The following is a 7703-nucleotide window of genomic DNA, read 5'->3' as shown; positions in this document are numbered from 1 at the left end:
ATGAAATCTCAGGGGTCGCTATTTCTAATGCCTCATCAACATTGTTTTTACAAACTCTCTCTTCCTTCCCTTATTTTATTCTTTTGATATCACCACCTCCCCACCAGAACTCGCATGAATTTTCACAATTTCATCACAAATTGAGCTGAACAGTTAAAAACATGATATAGCGAAAAAGTGGGAATTGTTGTCACCACAGCTTTGAGTATCACGAGCAAGCTCGGATCTCCTGCAAATAATAACTCTGCTCACATGACTTTCAACCGCATATTGGGAATATCTCTCATACATACATGTATGTTAAATTTATGGAGAAATGTTTCCAATATGTGGCTGGATGCACATTCTTAGTGTATGAGATCCTCTCATCAGTGTAAGTGTGTAACCTCCCTTTCCTGCCAAGATAAATAAATGATTTGTTCACCTTGAAAATTGAGGGGTCATTTGGCAAATCTTTTTTGAAAGATCTTCTAAAAGCTTTGATAGTTAAAAGACGATGTGAGCTTTTGCATCAATATCTTAGCAGCATGAAGATTGTTTGTTTAAGGCGTATCTGTCAGTGTGTCTTTCCGTGAATTGAAAAAAAAAGGTGACAAGCTCCATTTGGAGCTTCCCCAAAAATAGCCTGTAATAGGCTTCTTGCATCTTTTCTGGGCTATGACTTTTGATGGATAGATCTTTTCCCAACTGATAGAGCGCAATCTGGACGATCTTAGCTATCAACGATTTCGCCTCTGACTAGAGCAACGGGGGACCTGAAATGGAGAAGATGAGGGAACTTTGGGGGGGAACCCGGTGAGATAATTCCGAAGCTTAAGTTAGTATTCTCTCAAAGGCAAATTAAAGACCAGATGGCGCAAAGTTCACATACCTTGTTGTTGGGGGTAGGGGGCCTTTTATAACCACTTCATGCACTCGCTCCGAAGCCCTTGTCAGGTCAGGTATGATTACCCTTGCTTCTATCAGTTCGAGTGTCGCCCTTTCTGCTGGGACAGAACCGTCACTGCTTTTTGTCAGAACCGTCTCTGTAACTGGAGATGGCGGTGTTAGGAGGCGGTGGCAGGTGGCCGTTTGGAGTGCGGCCATCAAGCGTCAGATCCCAAGTCAGTCAGGTGCGCTGCCCTTGGGTACGGACTTCCTCGGTGTCAGGCATGGTACGGTTTGTTTGGTTTTGGTGTCCTGAGGGCGATGTGGTGGAGTGGTGAGCGAGGCGAAGTCTTGAGTTTGGAGGTATGTCCTGTAGGGCAGGCCAGTTCGGCGAGGTGTGTCCCGAACTGCTAAGGCAGGCCAGTTCGGCGAGGTGTGTCCCGAACTGCTATAAGGTAGGCCAGTTTGGCGAGCTGTGTCCCAAACTGCTATATGCAGGCCAGTTCGGATTACTATCTGGTTTGGGGCCTAAGGGTGAGTTCGGGCTCCTAGTAGGTAGTTCGGACCGCTGGTAGGGGAGTTCGGTCAGCCGGTTTCTCCCCTTGGTGCTCGCACCTTAGGCGTGCTTTTATGCCGAGTTGTTGCCTTTGTCACGTGTTGTGTAACTGTGAGATCGGGCCAAATCTTCCTTCATCAATTGCCCCCCATTCCTCACGCCAAGGGTCTTGCCCAGGCGCGGTGAGTTTGCGAAGTGGTAGGTGGATTTGTCCCGTTCTTCGGATCTTGACAGCGTGAGGTGCTTTGCCAGGGTTCTTTGGTTTTCTGGAGCATCCAAAAAAGGTGGGAGACGTGCCTACTACTTATGAATGTTGGCAGGCGTGGCAGCGCGCGTTTATTTTAAATTTCAAAAGATCACGCCGCTGGGACGTGACAACAAGTCTTTTAATTTTGAAAAAGGCGCACCATTGTCATTTTGAGGGGACGTGCGCTGGCAGTTTTTTCAGTTGCAGAGAGACGTGTGCGGTGCAATGTCAGTTTCAGAAAGACGTGCGTCGGCGCGTCGACGGTTTCAGAAAGACGTGCGCTGACGTTTTGTTCATTTCGGAGAGACGTGCGCCAATCACGTCTCGATCTCAGGGGACGTGCGGTCAGCGCGAATGCGGGCCGTCGGATTGGCTTTGATATGCACTATTGGTTCTTGGTTACTGTAGCTATAAATAGTAGGGGACTTAGTCGATTTGTCACTTCTACGGTTTGCTTCTTGAGCTCGCATCCAACTTTCCAGCTCGCGTCCAGGCCTTCCAGTTCGCGTCTAGGCTTGTTACTTCGCCTTCAAGGCTTTTGGCTTGTTCCAGTTTCTAGAGCCTTCAAAACTTTCTGGTGAGTACCTTCCTGAATCCACCTTTTCTCCTCGATGTCAAGCTTTGATAGCTCAGACGATTCTTCAAGTAGGACTGATGTAGGTTCTATGAACCGAGTCATATCCCTAGATTGTCTTACTAATCCTGAGGTGGAACTTGGGCATGACCTTGAACCCATAGGCCGAGCCGCTTCGGGCAGTTTGGCGTCTACCTCTCATCAAGGTCGGATGCTAAACAGGTTTGGTCCTTCGACTATGACGCCCGAGGGGCTCCAAACTCTACTTATCTCTTACAATCTTCCTGGGGGGTATACCTATTTCATTCCTTCAAGTAGCTTTCCTTGGGAACACGGTCCTGATGAGATCGTGATTTTTTCCGCCTTCGGTTCTTTGGTTGATCTCTTCCTCTGTTCTCATGAACTTATCTGCAAGCTTGAGGAAGTCGGCCATGGTTGCTGGTTGGTTGGCCACCATGTGCCATTTGAATTCTTTGTGTATTACCCCTCTTTTGGCCGCTGCGAGCTGTACCGCGGGGTCTAACTGTGGGATCTGCAAGCATGCTTCATTGAACTGCTTGATGTAGCTCTGAATGAGTTCTCCTTCTCTTTGGATTACCCCGAAGATACTTTCCTCAGTTCTGGGGCACCTCTTGCTGGTAACAAAGTGAGCGGTGAAGATCTGCACGAACTGGGCTCAGCTTCTTATTGACCCAGAAGCTAGGTTCCGGTACCAGGTGCGGACCACCCCCCTGAAGGTGGTGGTGAAGGCTACGCACATGCATGACTCGCTGGCCCTAGCGAGGTGCATTTGTGACTGGAATGTGTCGACGTGGTCGTTGGGGTCAAAGGACCCATCATACTTGTCCAGAGATGGAAGTTTGAAGTCTCTAGGCAGGGGGACTGCCAGAAGTTCTGATGAAAGGGGGGAAGGAAGTGAGAGAATTGGGACGGTTTTTACCTCATTCGAGCTCGTCTCTTCCTTGCCTCTGAGCTCGGGTAGGACACGGGTAGCAGTTCGACGACTTCGCTGGTGCCTTCTTTGATCGGGCCTGGTGCTGGCGCTGCTGGCCTCCGTATTGTCGAGCTCAATGGGCCCAGACTGCTGGCCTACTGCTAGGGCACTGAACCGGTTCTCTGTGAGTGGGAACTTGGGCCTGGAGCGCCGAGGTGACTTTGTGGGTGAGGTTCCTGACCCACCTACGAGCTGCGAGGCGGTGGCGATTTTTCTTTGCTTTTGTCCTAGGGATGAGACCTGGCTATTAGGGGGGTTCTGGGGTTGGGAAGCTTCTCCTCGGCGAGGTCGTCCGCCTTGAGGGGAGGCCTTAACCGGCTTCGAAACAGGGTGCCGGGGGGGAGCAGTGATTGGTTTAGGTGTAGCTGAGGGAACTGTTGCTGGTAATGGTGCTGGGAGAGGTGGTTCAGTACTTGGTGTTGCTGGAGTTGGTGCTGCTGGAATTATTGCATTTGGGCTTGCATTGCCCGCATGCATTGCATTAGATCATCCAGCTGGTTCTGGCAGGTTGCCAGTGGGACAGCAGTTGGTTCAGCGAAGTTCGTTTCAATAGGGAGTGGAAGAGGGATGTTCAACGAAGGAGGGTTCAGGGGCGCCACTACTTGTGGCACATTCAAACTGGGGATCCCATCCACTGAAAGAGGGATGGTGAACTGCCCAATGCACACCGCTGGAACATGGAGTTGCCCTTCGGTGGTGGTTGTTTCTGTTCCACATCCGACACTGTTGGAGGAGGCCATGGGTGTTGGAGTTTTTGAAAGAAGGGTTGGTAAGAGAGATTTAGAGGGAGGCTTTTAGAAGCATTCCCACAGACGGTGCCAATTGATGGAGCGCAATCCGGCTGGTCTTAGCTGTCAACGATTTCGCCTCTAACTGGAGCGACGAGGGGCTTGAAACGGAGAAGGTGAGGGAACTCCGGGGGGAACTCGGTGAGATAACTCCGAAGCTCAAGTTAGTATTCTCTCAAAGGCAAAGTAAAAACCAAATGGCGCAAAGTTCACAAACCTTGTTGTTGGGGGTAGGGGGACTTTTATAACCACTTTGCGCACTCGCTCCGAAGCCCTTGTCAGGTCAAGTATGATTACTCTTGCTTCTGTTAGTTCGAGTGTCGTCCTTTCTGTTGGGACAGAACCGTCACTGCTTTTTGTCGAAACCGTCTCTGTAACTGGAGATGGCGGTGTTAGGAGGCGGTGGCAGGTGACCGTTTGGAGTGCGGCCATCAATCGTCAGATCCCAAGTCAATCAGGTGCGCCGCCCTTGGGTACAAACTTCCTCGGTGTCAGGCATGGTACGGTTTGTTTGGTTTTGGTGTCCTGAGGGCGATGTGGTGGAGTGGTGAGCGAGGCGAAGTCTTGAGTTTGGAGGTATGTCCTGTAGGGCAGGCCAGTTCGGCGAGGTGTGTCCCGAACTGCTAAGGCAGGCCAGTTCGGCGAGGTGTGTCCCGAACTGCTATAAGGTAGGCCAGTTTGGCGAGGTGTGTCCTGAACTACTATATGCAGGCCAATTCGAATTACTGTCTGGTTTGGGGCCGAAGGGTGAGTTCGGGCTCCTAGTAGGGAGTTTGCACCGCTGGTAGGGGAGTTCGGTCAGCTAGTTTCTCCCCTTGGTGCTCACGCCTTAGGCGTGCTTTTGTGCCGAGCTGTTGCCTTTGCCACGTGTTGCGTAACTGTGAGGTCGGGCCAAATCTTCCTTCATCACCAACCAATTGGGAAAAGACCAAAACGTGGACTGCCGGGCTTCTAAAAAGCTGACAACTTGCATAAAAAGACACATCAAATGGGCCTGGATTTTTGGATTTACCTTACCAATCAGTCAGAAGTCCAAGGTAAATGGAGAATTTGCTCGCCTATGAGTTGAAGTCGTGTCTTATGCTTGAACGGGAGAAATTTTGAGATTTGGAAATAATCACTTGCTTACTGAAGCTTGTTCATACTCATTGAGAACATCCATGATACTATGATAACTCTTTGATATTTCCTTCGGAGACAATAGGACATTGTGAGCTATTTTAATTCCAGAAATGCTTTTACTTCGAACCAATTCATTTAATCTTGCAAAAAAAACTTCAAGAGTAGATCAAGAAAAGGAAAGGAGACAAAGGATCCCACATCTAAGCCCATCATACTTCTTGATTAAACAATCATCTATTAGGATTTTGTAAAACACAATCTTCAAACATTACATGATTCATCTTATCCATTTCTAACCAAAGTTCATTTATGACATACATAACTTTCTCTAAAAAGGCAATTTTATATTATCATAAACTTTATTCATATCCAATTTTATAACCATTACTCATTTCTTCATCTTAGGCCATGTTTGGGAGTGCTTAAGTTAAAAATAAGTGCTCAAAAGCAAGTGTTTTTTCAAATAAGCATTCATTTGCATTTGACACCCAATTTTTTCAAATGCTTATTTTAAAAAATAAGCACTCATTTCATATTGGGCGTTTGGTAGTCTTTTTCTCCAATAAGCACTTAAACAAGCATTTATGATTATTTAGTCCTTCATTTTCTTTCAAATTTTCAAAACATACCCTTATTAAAGCACTTTTATAAAAACACTTTTGTGAAAACACTTTTATGAACACACTTTATAAAAGTGTTTTTATGAAAGTACTTTTATAAAATTCAACTAGGTATAATTTTATAAGTGGTATTTTAAAATTCAACTAGGAATAAATCTGGAAGAAAAAAAAAAATTGAATAAGTGCTTATACAATAAGCACTTAAAAAAGATAGAAATTTAGACTTAAAAGTACACTTATTTTGGGCTTATTTCCCATAAACCAATAAATGCTTAATGGCCCAAATAAGCAGTTATTTTTAAGCACTCCCAGACATGGCCTTAGTATGTTTTATAAAATGTATTATCTCATGAGCAACCAAAACGTTGCCAGTTATGAATCTGTTAGGCAAGAAAGCACTTTGGTTATTGCTGATGACCCCATTTACAGCCAACTTGAGTCTATTTGTAAGCACTTTGGCTATGATTATATACATCGTGTTGCAAAAGCTAATGAGTCCAAATGGACTAGTTTGTCTAGGGTTTTTGGTCTTGGGGAATGAGTGCTATGAAAGTTTCATTTTGGCTCATGCCCATCTTACCTAACTGAAAACATAAAAGAAAAAAGATTCCACACCTTTGACTACTAAGGGTTGTCATTGTTGTTTCCAGCTGAAACCCTGCCACATCAGCGCCACCTAGGTGTTTTGAATTGCAATGGGAACTTTTTATTTGGTTGAGATTGTTTTAACTCAAAACAGTAAAAAAAAAAAAAACGTTTTATCTGAAAATAGCAATGAGGGGGCATTGGAGGAAATGTCAAATTAAGGTTTTCCCCAACAGCCATTTCATCTCACAATGTTTTTGCTGATATGGCACTTACCTATCATCTGATGTAGCATGGTGATGAATTGATACGGTAAAACACATATCATACAACACTTCAACGTGATTGGTGTTACATTGGAGAAAAATAAAATCTGATGAAATCCTGGATTTGGAAAATTCTTATTAATTAGATTGGCATAACAGTAACTGGAAGTGTAATTGGTGTTACATAGAATTAAAAAGTTTACTTTAAACACTTCAATGTGAAACAGGACATACCAAACACATATCTACTATAAACGCCTAATCAGCATTGCTGTAGAGACTATAAACATTAAGTATTAATCAAACAGGTTTCTCCTCTAACCATCGAAACTTGCACCACCCACATTACTCAAAACGTTTCAGCCTCAAAAGCAATGATACCAAAAACAACCTAACTCAACAATTTCCTTCCAAAGAAGAAATTGGGAAGCCCATTAGGCCTCGGCTAATAAATTAATTTTCTATGCATTTCTAACAACATCGGTCTACATCTAATTGATCTTTCAGTAGAACAGGATTACTTAACTTTGCTGGACCTCTTTTTCGAACTATTACCCCTGATGGTCTTATTTAAGGTTGATCATTTCTAGCCCGATTCATCATAGAGCAAAGTTTTTGGGCATGGGCCTGGGCCTGGGTTTTATGTTTAGGCCCTAGCCTGGGCCCAACCCACCAGGTAGGATGGCAAAACTAATCAGTGGTGTTAACAATTCCCACTAATCAGTAGAAATTTTGATCCCCACTTTATATGAGAGAGAATCAAAAATAGGAGGAAGGTGATACAAATTTGGCACCAGTTTTTTTTTTTCTAAAAAAAACTGGGCTACCCCTGTTGTGTAGCTCCATTAAGCAAAAAAAAAAAAAACTCACCAGTCTGACCTGAGAACCAGATTTCGAGACATGCTTGCATAGAGTGGTGTGAAAAGCAACTGGCTAAAGGCAAGGTTTCCAAACCGCTATTGACCCGAATGGTCGGACCGTTCAGCCCGGGAATCATTCAGGCAACCAGTTCTGTTTTACTCCAAATTCAGTCTTAGCCAAAAATCGTTGAAAAGGTCAACAATCCGTTGATCCAGGCAGTCAA

This window comes from Nelumbo lutea, chromosome 1 (assembly GCF_056320005.1).
Source record: "Nelumbo lutea isolate HS-2025 chromosome 1, American lotus-T2T, whole genome shotgun sequence".
Classification (NCBI taxonomy): Eukaryota; Viridiplantae; Streptophyta; class Magnoliopsida; order Proteales; family Nelumbonaceae; genus Nelumbo; species Nelumbo lutea.
Note: the sequence above shows the minus strand (reverse complement) of the source record.